General features: G+C 39.6%; 1 long non-coding RNA gene across 1 annotated transcript; it reads left to right on the forward strand.

The window, feature by feature from the left end:
• Positions 1-720: 720 nt before the first annotated feature.
• On the forward strand, positions 721-7900 carry LOC124006396. Its single transcript, XR_006833772.1, has 3 exons — positions 721-776; positions 2570-2799; positions 7280-7900. It is a non-coding gene; the product is annotated as an uncharacterized LOC124006396 (long non-coding RNA).
• Positions 7901-13556: the final 5656 nt, after the last annotated feature.

Raw genomic sequence — 13556 nt, forward strand, 5'->3', positions numbered from 1 at the left:
CACTAAAATTTTCAACCTCTCCCTGTCTGAGTCTGTAATACCAACATGTTTTAAGCAGACCACCATAGTGCCTGTGCCCAAGAACACTAAGGTAACCTGTCTAAATGACTACCAACCCATAGCACTCACATCTGTCTGTAGCCATGAAGTGCTTTTAAAGGCTGGTCATTTTATTTTACCTTATTTAACTAGTCAGATCATTCAGTTATTCACTATAGAAGTGATATCTCCTAGCCATTGAGTTAGCCACAGCAACTGCAAACGCGTGCTAGGAAAGAACAGACAGAGTATCCAGTCTACCACACACCGATGTTGTCACGTTCTGACCATAGTTCTTGTGTGTTTTCCTTGTTTTAGTGTTGGTCAGGACGTGAGCTGTGTGGGCATTCTATGTTGTGTGTCTAGTTTGTCTGTTTCTGTGTTTGGCCTGATATGGTTCAGGTGTTAGTCATTGTCTCTGATTGGGAACCATATTTAGGTAGCCTGTTTTGTGTTGGGTTTTTGTGGGTGATTATTTCCGTGTCTGTTTCACCACACAGGACTGTTTTTGTTTTCACATTTATTGTTTTGTATATTTGTAGTGTTTTCTCGGTATTCGTCTTTATTAAAGATGTTTAACCCTAACCACACTGCGTTTTGGTCCAACTCTCCTTCCCAGGAAGAAAGCCGTTATAGATGTTACTACAACGTATCCAATTGACCACCAGAGACATTCTTCAAAGGACTCGGTTGGGAAACACGGCCTTCCATCTACCACCAACCTACCGCAGCTCAGAGTAAATATTTATTGCATTTTCCTATTCCAAATGGGCGGTAATTTAGAATGCATAAGATACTGTATTTATGATAGCACAGCTTCTTCCCTTTGTTCCTCAGTCTTCCCGCTCTTCCACTCAAACCCAGCCCCTTTTCTTTTGTGTAAAAAGGTGTCATATCTGTTCCGCCCGCTAGGGACGTTTTCCTTTATGACGTAATTTGTAATCAAGTTGTGTGATTAGTTAGGTATTTAGTAAATGATTAAACTCAATGTTTTTATTGCTGATTCAAATTGTTAGCCAGGGTTCATGCAGATAACCAAGAATTTACAACTTTCAGATGAGACTGAATTAAGATGACGATTAATATTGACTGCTATTGATGTAAAACATTTCTAGGTCTTTAAGAGTTTATTCGGAAGATAACAGCCCTATAAATATTATTTTGTGGTGCCCGACTCTAGTTTAATTACATGATTAGCTCAATCGGGTCAATCAGGTAATATTAATTACGGAGAAATTATTTTATAGAATAGCATGTCATATCACTTAATCCGGCATAGCCAAAGACATGGCAATTGTCTCGCTATTGTTATTTTACTGCTGCTCTTTAATTACTTGTTACTTTTATCTCTTATTCTTATCTGTATTTTTTAAATCTGCATTGTTGGTTAGGTTACTGTAAGTAAGCATTTCACTGTAAGGTGAAATGTTTGATTCGGCGAGTGTGACTCATAAGATTTGATTTGATGCAATGACCACATTATTGTAAAGGAAAACCAGGCACAAGAACTCTATTGAGTGGAGGCCTCTTCCAAGACTATTAATATCGAAGTCGCAAGATGTGGTTTGGCCAGATCAATACCTCTTGATATGGCTCGTTTTATTCAGCTCAGTAGTCTGAAAAATTCTCGAATACGGGGAGCAACATACATTACTGGGTTTTTATGTAAGAACCTGATCTCTTTTAGATGAAGCAATGTTATCGGAAAGTGTTTGTTTAAAGGTCTGGGTGGGTTCTGTAGTAATTCCCCTAAAATCCTCTTCCCATGAACTGTTGACACGTTCCTACTTAGTGAGTTGCATTGCTTGGGACAAACAGTAGGGTGGAATAATTATGAATGTGGTTCCAATTTTAAATTACTAACTATATTTGCATGCTCAGGTCAGTGGAGGCTGTTGGGCGGAGCTATAGGAGGACGGGCTCATTGTAATGGCTAGAATGGAATAAATGGAACGGTCTCAAACACATCAAATGTATGGAAACCTCATGTTTGACTCCATTCCATTTATTAATTCCTAGCCATTACAATGAGCCATCCTCCTATAGTTCCTCCCACCAGCCTCCAATGGCTCAGATGGACTTTTCCACTGAATCACCTTATTATTGACCTAGTCAGCCTAACTTATGTGGGGCCACTCATCAACCACCACAGGTTGAACATGCACCACTATCCCACACTACCGTTTGTCCTAAGCAAATGCAACTCAAGAAGAGGATTTTAGAGAGTGTGCTTTTAAAGGAAGCCTCCGCAAAATCACATCATCATACACAGCACTACTCAGCCAAGACTGCCAAGACAATTGTAATTCAATCAAACGGTGCTGGTTATGACGCAACATCTCATTAATCAAAGACTAGCACTCTTAGGCTCCGGTCCCCTGGTCCTCACCTTTTCCTGTAATTCTTCCTATTTCCTTTTAAAATGTATTTTTAAAAGATACCATACAAACACACTGTGATATCCTGTTACACAACACAAAACACAGAGCATCAAATAAATTTATTATCTTGCTTCATTCATTCTTTTCAGCTCGGCAACAAGAGATCCAGCAGGAAAGTCCCGTCCAGAACAACCAATGATATTGCATCAATACCGTCATCTCTACTCCCTTCAACGGATCTCCCATGAACCATCAATGACCTGTTCATGAGTAACTTTCACACGGTGTGTGCGTGCGTATGGATCCCCGGTTTACTGACTTCTGGTGCATTACCTCCCTATGACATGCACTTCCTGCAGAGATGGTCAAAGGAAACAAGGTGATGAATTCTTTAAACAAGTTTAGCCAATAAAATGAAAACATTACTTCAAACCACTTTTGGATACCTTGTTAACATTACAACATGAAATTCATGTCTTAAACTTTGCAATGTTTTGAAAATGGCAAAGAAATTATGAGTTCTGTTATACTCAGACTTTTTTAACCTTTATTTTACTAGGCAAGTCAGTTAAGAACAAATTCTTATTTTCAATGACTGCCTAGGAACAGTGGGTTAACTGCCTGTTCAGGGGCAGAACGACAGATTTGTACCTTGTCAGCTCAGGGATTCAAACTTGCAACCTTTTGGTTACTAGTCCAATGCTCTAACCACTAGGCTACCCTACATCATTCAAACAGTTTCAGAAACGTCAGTGTTTTCTATCAAATACTACTAATAATATGAGACTGAGGAGCAGGCCGTTTTCTCTGGGCACCTTTCATCCAAGCTACTCAATAGTGCCCCTGCAGCCATATTAATTACAGATCAAAGTCAGCCAATTTCCACTCCATTCATACGCAAATCCCTTTGATTCATACACTGGCTTGTCTGTCGGTCATGTTGTTTCAACCTGCCCTTCCCTTATCTACACTAAAATAATATCATTTCAGTAGTCCTCTACGATACATTTTGTTTTAAATCTCGCAATAGCGGTGGTTGAATATATGTATCTGTGGTAGGTCCTAGAAAACAACAATGAATAATATGGAAGAAATAAATACCAAAGGAAACCTTATAGCTTACAATAATGAACCTTGTCAAACAGCTGTGAAAACCAACCTGGCAATATTTATGATTTTAATACAAAAACGTTTATCTTTTTTTGGTACAGTATTTTCAGATGTTTTTGTACTCACATGACAATCACAGACTAAAATACTGAATTATTGTTTGTGGAATATGTTGCTGTGTGGGTGGGAGGTTCTGCCTGTCACTTGTTCTCAACAGGCATCTAGTCTCGGAATGTGGACTTGAAGAGGGAGACAAAGTCCAGGACCTGCTGCTCTCTTTGTTCTGAATGTTTGCAGTGCTAGTGTTTTTAATTCATCTGTATCTCACACATGTGCCCGATATGATAGAGCAATAACTTTTTGAGAAAATAATGACATGACAACAGTAGCTGTAGAGGATGTAATGAAAAGTTGGAGGGTGGTTGGTAATTGAGGACATCAGGTGGATCCACATCTGGGTGTTGGGCAGAACCCCTAGCTCCTGGAGAACAGGATTAAAGTTAAAGGGAACAGGGTAGGAGACCGAGACGTAAACACAAAGGTTACACTTTACTGTGAGAAAAGTGTATGGATCAGTGCAATGTTTTAAATTGGATATATGTACTTTTCAACCGTTTTGGAAGGTATAGCCTACCTCAAGCTGGTCCCCCTCTAACTCCGAGCACAGAGAATCAGACTGATATGAACTCACTGGTTCTGGTGGACGGGATACCTCCTGGGGGGCTCGGACAGTCGATGGTCCTAAAGTTATTTGGAGAGGTAAATTGAAGAGGTACATTTTTATAAGCTCAGCATATCTACCATTTCTTGCTTTCTCAAATGTCAACCAAAGCTTAACATACTTTGTCTTTTGGGCTACACCGAAGTGTAGGGCGCCAGGGGTTTCAGTGGTCGACAGTCCAACGGCTCTAACTGGAGAAGATTGTTGGCTTCCACCGAGGTAACCCTAGGAAGACAAAGACAACAATATCAGTGTTAGGGAGACAAACTAGCTTCAGGTTATTTTGTGTGCAAATGCAAACCGTTATCTGAAATTTTTATTATTCACTTGAATAACCTCTTAAAGCTAGGGGGCATAATGTTCACTGTTGGATAAATAGCGTGCCAAATTTCAACTTCCTGCTCCTCATGCCAAGAATATAAGATATGCATATTATTCATAGATTTGGATAGAAAACACTGACGTTTCTAAAACTGTTTGAATCATGTCTGAGTATAACCTAATTTATGGAGCAGGCAAAACCCAGAGGACTAACTGTTCAGATTATTTTTTCCCCCTATCTCTGTTCACTATATTGTCTTTGCCATTGGATATTTAATAGGAACCAATTGTCAGTTCCTACCGCTTCCACACGATGTCGCCAGTCTGTGGAATATGGTTGCGGTTGTTCCTTTGTGCTTTGAAGAAGTAGGCCAACTCGGAACTGGGGAAACTTTTGTGAGTTGCGCAAGACGTGAAGAGCAGAGCTGGTTTCTTTTCGATCATGTATTGAATACAGATTGCCCCATCTACAATTTGATCGATTAATAACGTTTAAAAATACCTAACATATTACAAAAGTAGTTTGAATTATTTTGGCAAAGTTTATAGGCAACTTTTGAAATATTTTATAGTGACTGTTTTTGTAAGCTGTTTTTTTTCTGGATCAAACACACTTTATAAATGGACATTTTCGATATATATGGACGGAATTAATCGAACAAAAGGACCAATTGTGATGTTTATGGGACATATTGGAGTGCCAACAAAAGAAGCTCGTCAAATGTAATGCATATTTTATATTTTATTTCAGCGTTTTGTGTAGCTCCTGCTATGCTAGCTCCTGCTACGCTTGTTTACTGCTGGTGCAGATGGGTGCAGGCTATCAGATAATACCTTATGCTTTCACCGAAAATCATTTTTTAAATCTGACATGTTGGCTGGAATCACAACGAGTGTAGCTTTAATTGAGTATCGTACATGTGAGATTTAATGAGTTTGAATTTTATAGCATTTTATTTGAATCTGGCGCTCTGCATTTCCCCTGGCAATTGGCCAGTTGAGACTCTAGCGTCTCCCCTATCCGTAAGAGGTTTTAACAGATTGTGACCCCAGCTTGGAGAAAAGGTGAGGTTTCCCAGGTCTCGACTTACTTTCGTCCTTCCAAACCAAATAATTTGCCTGGATGTCGAAGCACTTGGTCCCCTTCTTGATTCTGCTCCGGTAGCTCTCCTTCTGTTTCTCCTGCGCCTTGTCGATGTTTAGTCTCACTTTAATTGATTATAGGAATAAATGCAATTACATTTCATATATTTCAGAAAATAAATTAACGGAAGACAATCATTTTTACCTGGTCAAAAACCGACCACATCCTTCTCCTTCTGTGCCTTGAAGGTAGTACTCGAAGTGTTCTGATCTGGTTCGACAATTTTCCCCCACATCAGGTGGGGTGTCTGTATCTGAAAGTACGTTATACAAAAATAGCAATAGACAAACAACATAACTAAGTCAATCACACATTTGAAAGACTACAGTACATGCAATAATTGTATACAAAATTGCATTGTTTACCTCAGTCAACAGCTGCGGCTCCCGTCCGTATAAGGTGGAGGCCTGGATGCTGCTGTTGTGTGCAAAGAGAATTACCTTCAGGTTGTTCTCCCACCGTTCCTGGTTCCAATTAAGGGATATGTCCATGGCAGTCTTGAGGGTTTGATTGGCCCATTTCACCAACCCCCGAGCAGGGGGTAGGAAAATGATATCTATTGAAAATGTAAGATATTGAAAAATGTCTGATGTACCATGGGAAAACAAACAAATTGTAAAAAATAAAACAAACCATTGATGACAGAATATGACCTAGAACATCCGTACCTTGTTCATGACCTCTGTCACTCAAGATGACCTCAGGAGAACAGTGGGTGTTGAAGATCATCGTCGCCTTGGAGGTAGCCTCGCCAGTCTAGTCCATAATGATTATCATACAAAAACGAAAATCGAGTTTTGGTTCCAAGCACCCTTTTTAATGGGTTACGGAAGGAAATTTAGAGTTAAGAACGTACTCTTCCTTTACTGACCATAATGGGTATTGCCTCCACCCACTTGGTAAAGTGATCGATCACCGTCAGACCCCAGCAGTTGCCGTTCTTGGATTTTGTGAAGGGTCCGATGAAGTCCACCGCTAACATTTTAAAGTGTAAAAGAGAAGATTGTTTTATTCTTACCTGTATCTGTCATACAGTATGCAGTTTTAGACTGACACACACATTATACTGACACACACATTCTATAATATTGAACTCTGCTGTGGTCAAATAAAGTAACCATTACAAAACAACTTACCAGGGAAAGATTTGAATTGGGAAACTTACAGATCATGTGCCGTGGTGAAAGAGCGTTGATGGGCTTCATCTCCAGTGCCACAGTCTTTGCCCTCCCAAACTTCTGGCAGGCTAGACAGGGTACTGACCTTTAAGCACAAAGTGACATTTAAACATTGTGTGCTCTCTGATATGACATTCATTCAAATCATAATTTCAGATGTACTAGAATGTGATCCCCATCAGAAGAAGCGTAGGTTGATCATGCATCCTATTGATCGTGTCTGGCTCTCCACCAGAAACATTCCGCTCCGCCTGCCCTGTAAGAACCCGAATCCCCAGTTTGTGGGGCTGTTCTAGGTCCTCTGGAAGGTCAACGAGGTAATTTACAGATTACCACTCCCCACTAACTACCAGATCTCACCATAGTTTCATGTTTTCCTCCACAGGCCGGTGGTTCCTGGTCCCCTGGCTGATTCCACCCCCCACGACACCCCATCCGCCTCCCTTGGACATCGAGTGAAGCCCCGTCCATACAGTCAGATCCCTCCTGGACTCCGGAATTTGTGGGGTTCGGCTCCAGTACCTAGTGGACTGGAAAGTGTACGGTCCAGAGGAGCAGTGTTGGTTTCGGTGGATGACATTCTAGATCCCAACATCATTTGAGGGGAGGGGGGAAGGGTACTGCCACGTCTACTCCTGCTCCCCCGCTCCGGTGGTAGACGTTGTGCCGGTTTACTAACCACAGGACCTGGAAACCCATCTGTATGCACACCTGGCAACCGTCATTACGCACACCTGCGTCTCATCATCAGTCACACTTGGACTTCATAACTCATCCTTTATATAGTACCCTTCTGTTAGTAGTCGTCAGGTAGTAATGTTTATGTTTCCATGTAAGACGCTTCATGTTCATTATTATTAAACTCACCAACTGCACTTGTTTCTTGACTCCCTGCGCCTACGTTACAGATAAATATGTATGTTTTTTAAAACCGCAACACCGTCACCTGTTTTGTATACAACTGAAGGACTGGGCTGTGGAAACGCAATCCCTCTCAAATGCATAGACTGACAGTCCATGACAGTTCAAGAGATAGAATGATATAACATGTGATTTTGCTAACACCTGTGTGTAACGCATTTTGATTGTATCTGTAAATGACAGCCGTACACCTGGTGATTGGAACGGGTTACCAGGAGCAAATCTTAAATGTTTTTTTAATGCCTTTAGGGGGTGCAAGGGGTCTATGGCTGAGTAGGGATCACCCCCCACCCATGCCCATCTAATAGTGGGCCCATTGGTCATTTTGGACCTTTTTTTAAAATCGTTAAATGACAAGAGTCCCACTTCACTCTCATGTCACCAATGACTGATGGAGAGGAACCACTATCACTGCCTGGCCATTCCGAGTTCATCGGGCCAATCAATTTCCCATTTCTGCAGTATTTTTGAGCATGTCAAATTTGTGATGGTAAATGCCCATTGAAACATATTGCAAATGGACAGTACATTTGCAATAAGATTAAACAGTGATGAACCATCACCATTTTTTTCACGTTTTCTGAAAAGAGTGATTCCTTCATCCAACATAGACCTGCACAACCTTCCAATTTATTTAATTTAAATTGTTCTAAAGTAGTGTTTAATTTATATATTGAAACGTTTCTGTTTTGCTAAGATACATTATTCAATTTCTTTGAATCTAAATGTTATTTTGCCTATTTCCCTTTTCTTCCGGGATAACACATACATGGTGGACAGTCTATTCCTCGTACAGACTGAATGTCTGTCTCTTACCAACTGAATACTGTTTAAATGGTGTACATTGTGAAATAAAATAAGCATGCTTTTTGCTATTATCTTGTTGATAACGTTCACCCATGAGCATTATGCATGAAGAACCATATCTCCACCTTAAAACGATCCTTGCTGCTTTGTTCTGTGCAATCTGCAGCCTCTTAATTTCACTTGCTGATGCAAACCCATAATGCAATAATTTTAATAATGATCCACTAAATCAAATGCTGTACTGAAATCGAAAAGTTGTTTATCCACAAAACTGACATTATGCATAGCATTGAGCCACTGGCCAGTCATGTCAATCAATACGGTGGTAGTGGAATGCTTTTTTTGCGATAAGCATGCTGATTGACTATGACCAGATCATTATTTTCTATATACTCCCATATTTGTCTACTCACAATACCCTGCAATATCTTAGTGAGTGAAGGGAGTAGACTGATTGGTTGACTATTGGCAGGAGTAATGGGTTCTTTGCTGTCTTTCAGGATTTGACACAGCTTAGCATGCTTCCATACATAAATAAATACGTATAATGATTGAAAACTATCAGCTGGTTTTGTTATTGTTCTCCCGTCAACCTCCACACTAGATGGGCATGATTAGATAGATGTACCATTATCTGTCTGAGCAGCTTACCGATCACTGTACCTGTACACAGCCAATCTGTAAATAGCACACCCGACTACCTCATCCCCATATTATTACTTAACCTCTTGCTCTTTTGCACCCCAGTATCTCTACTTGCACATTCATCATCTCCAGTATTAATGTTACATTTGAATTATTTTCACCTCTATGGCCTATTTATTGCCTACCTCCCTACTCTTCTACATTTGCACACACTGTACATAGATTAGATTTTTCTATTTTTAGTTATTGACTGTACGTTTGTTTATGTGTAACTCTGTGTTGTTTTTGTCACACTGCTTTGCTTTATCTTGGCCAGGTCACAGTTGTAAATGAGAACTTGTTCTCAACTGGCCTACCTGGTTAAAAAAAAAGGTTAAAAAAATAATAAAGTAAGCCCCGTATTCCATCCGTTTTCTGAATAATTTTTAACAATAGATAAAAGCATTTTTGTAAAACAAAGTTATTTTCTTGCAATTTAATTGAACTGCATAGTCACGTAGTGTTTTATGATTCTGTTAATCAATTTCTAGTATAGATTTGTCCGCTGACTTGCCATATTTCTTTGAGAAAATGCGTAGCAGACTATATCCATGAATGTTCATCATCAATCCATGGAGATGGACGAGCCCCAACTGTACTCTTTCTGACTGGGATCCATTACTCCAGTGATAATCCATTACTCCAGTGAGCAAATCAATTACATTTTATGTAGCTGGATTTAAATCATCCTCTAGATAAATCAGCTCCCAGGGTACAGCAGCCAAATAATGTTGAAATTGCTCATGATTAAATGTTTAGAAATGTATCTTGACCACAATCTTTGGGGGTTTCTTTGACCACAATATTATGGTCTGTCCAGCCCACTGGCATTGATCTGGCTTTTAAGCATTGCAATGGTATATTACAGAAGATCAGATTAATGCATGTGTCTGAACTGTGACCCATCTCAGTTGATGATCTAGAAGTATCATTAACCATTTGTTTCAAACCACAGATCTTGGTATATCTCATTCATTTAGTTATATTTAAATTATTGTGATGCTTCCAAAATCACAAAGATAAATACATCTCTGTTACTATCTGTAGCCTGGTCAAACCCAGTGCATAAGTCATCCAGACAGAACACCTTAGAGCTAGGAGGTCAATACACACATCATACCAATATGGGTGCCTGGTGAGGCAGATATACTTGAGCCCATAGTGCCTCTACTTGACATACAGTTGAAGTCAGATGTTGACATAACCAGTTTTAATGACTCCAACCTAAGTGTTTCATCCACTCCACACATCTCTTGTTAACAAACTATAGTTTTGGCAAGTCGGTTAGGACATCTACTTTGTGCATGACAAGTAATTTCTACAACAATTGTTTACAGACAGATTATTTCACTTATAATTCACTGTATCACAATTACAGTGGGTCAGAAGTTTACATACACTAAGTTGACTGTGCCTTTAAACAGCTCGGAAAATTCCCGAAAATGGTGTTATGGCTTTAGAAGCTTCTGATAGGCTAATTGACATCATTTGAGACAATTGGAGGTGTACCTGTGGATGTATTTCAAGGCCTACTATCAAACTCAGTGCCTCTTTGCTTGACATCAAGGGAAAATCAAAAGAAATTAGCCAATACCTCAGAATTGTCTTTTTAGACCTCCACACGTCTGGTTCATCCTTGGGAGCAATTTCCAACTGCCTGAAGGCACCACGTTCATCTGTACAAACAATAGTACGCAAGTATAAACACCATGGGACCACGCAGCCATCCAATTACTCAGGAAGGAGACACGTACTGCCTCCTAGAGATGAACGTACTTTGGTGCGAAAAGTACAAATCAATCCCAGAACAACAGCAAAGGACCTTGTGAAGATGCCGGAGGAAACAAGTACAAAACTATCTATATCCACAGTAAAACGAGTCCATAACCGGAAAGGCCGCTCAGCAAGGAAGAAGCCACTGCTATGAAACAGCCATAAAAAAAGCCATAAATGAATGAAACCATAATCCAAAACAAGAACAACACACAGACAAGAAACAGAAACAATGATGCCTGGGGAAGGACCCAAAGGGAGTGACATATATAGGGAAGGTAATCAGGGAAGTGATGGAGTCCAGGTGAATCTAAGGACGCCCATAACAATGGTGAAAGGTGTGCGCCATAACGAGCAGCCTGGTGACCTAGAGGCCGGAGAGGGAGCACACATTGTCCAAACGTTTGACTGGTACTGTACATTAAAAATACAACCTGATTTTGTTGTATTACAGAAAGCCTTGTTGAGTTATAACTTGTACTTAATGCGGGAAAAACTAAACATATGTTCTCTAATTCACAGAAAAATGTCTGATTGGAAACATATTCACTCATTGGGTGGCTCTTTCATCGAGCGGGTTCCTGCCAAAAATATCTTTGCATTTGGATTGATAAAGATCTAACGTTTAAAAAACTTACGGATGAGTTAAAACACTAAGAATTAAAGTTGGCATCTTTTTTAGAGATAGATCTTGCCTCTCCATGAACAGCAAGAAGCAAATTGTGCAGTCAACTTTCCTGCCAGTTCGACTACGGTGACACCATTTACCAGAATGCAGCAGCCACTTCTCTTATACCATTCGATGCTGTCTACCATAACTCCCTTCACTTTATTACAGGTGATAGTTTTAATACTCATCACTGCATAAGAAGGTCGGCTGGACTAAAGTCCCGTAGATCACTTCATTACTCCCTTCATGTTTACAAAGCCATGCTCCACAAGCTTCCAACATACCTCACTTCCCTGGTGAAATTGAAAATATGAGATACCAAACCCATTCACAGGGTTGGTTCATTCTAGAGGTCCTGCTTGTCTCCACAAAGTCTGGTAAATCCATCTTTAGTTTCAACCCACTACAGGTCTTTAATAGCTTACAAAACAAATTACACCTAGATTACCTGGTGCCGATAGTGCATCTTAAAACTGTTAAATTTGTTTACTGAAGTGTGCAATTGTTTCAAATGACTATTATAACTTGTTGTATTGACCTGATTTAATGTATTTATAGCTGTCTTGTAGTTTTTATATTTTGTTGTTGATTAATTTTTTGTTGCAAATGAGACACTGGTCTCAATTGGACAGCCCTGAATAAATCAAAATACCTGCCTACCTGTTTTGCTCTGTGTTTGTGCTTTTATCTGCAGATAAGTTACACCTGGGTTTACACCTGGGTTTGGGATCAACTAGTAGATAATAGTTCCTGGTGCCCAGTCCTCGCTCTCTCTCCTCAAGTACTGTTTTGTGATCTAGTTGATTTTGGTTTGTTGATTATGTGCACCTTTTAACACATTTTACCTTCTCCATTACACCCCTCACATGCCTACATTCACACTGCATAAATCCTGTTAACGGTACATGTTCCCCAAGGGGTACCACACCCCCCCCGCTCAACTGAAACAGAAGCGCACAGAATGCAAAAAATATTCTTAGAAATATTTAACCTCCACACATGAACAAGTCCAATAGCTCAAATGAAAGATAAACACCTTGTTCATCTACCCAGCGTGTCAGATTTCTAAAATGTTTTACGGCGAAAACATAGCACGTATTTATGTCAAACCACCACAAAGACACAGATGATATACAGCCATTTTGTCGAACAAAAGATGCAATCACAAACGCAGGATTAAAAGAAAAATAATTCACTAACCTTTTGAAAATCTTCATCAGATGACAGTAATAGGACATGTTACACAGTACATTTATGTTTTTTTCAATAATATGCCATTTATATCCATAAATCTCTGTTTAGATTGACGCCATGTTCAGAAAATACTCAAAAATGTCAGGAGAAATTATAGATAGCTCCGCCAGATAACAGAAATACACATCATAAACTTTGACTAAATATACATGTTCTACATATAGTTAGAAAGATGCACTGCTTTTTAATGCAACCGCTGTGTTACATTTATTTTTAACGTTACAGAATTAGTTCACTATGCAATAATCTGAGACGGCGCTCAGACGTAAGCAATATTTCTCCGCTATGTTGGAGTCAACAGAAATACAAAATTACAACATAAATATTCCCATACCTTTGATGGTCTTTTGATCAGAATGTTGTGGAAGGAGTCATACTTACCCAATACATCGTTTTGTTTCAATTCGTGTGTCCTTATAGTAGCATCTGCTAACACTTTCAGCTGAAATGCACCCAAAATTACTTCTGGTCCCGAACAGTTGCGCATCAAAACTTCAAAATTACATATTATATGTCGACTAAACTGGTCAAACTAAGTGCAGAATCAAGCTTT

This window comes from Oncorhynchus gorbuscha, linkage group LG19 (assembly GCF_021184085.1).
Source record: "Oncorhynchus gorbuscha isolate QuinsamMale2020 ecotype Even-year linkage group LG19, OgorEven_v1.0, whole genome shotgun sequence".
Classification (NCBI taxonomy): Eukaryota; Metazoa; Chordata; class Actinopteri; order Salmoniformes; family Salmonidae; genus Oncorhynchus; species Oncorhynchus gorbuscha.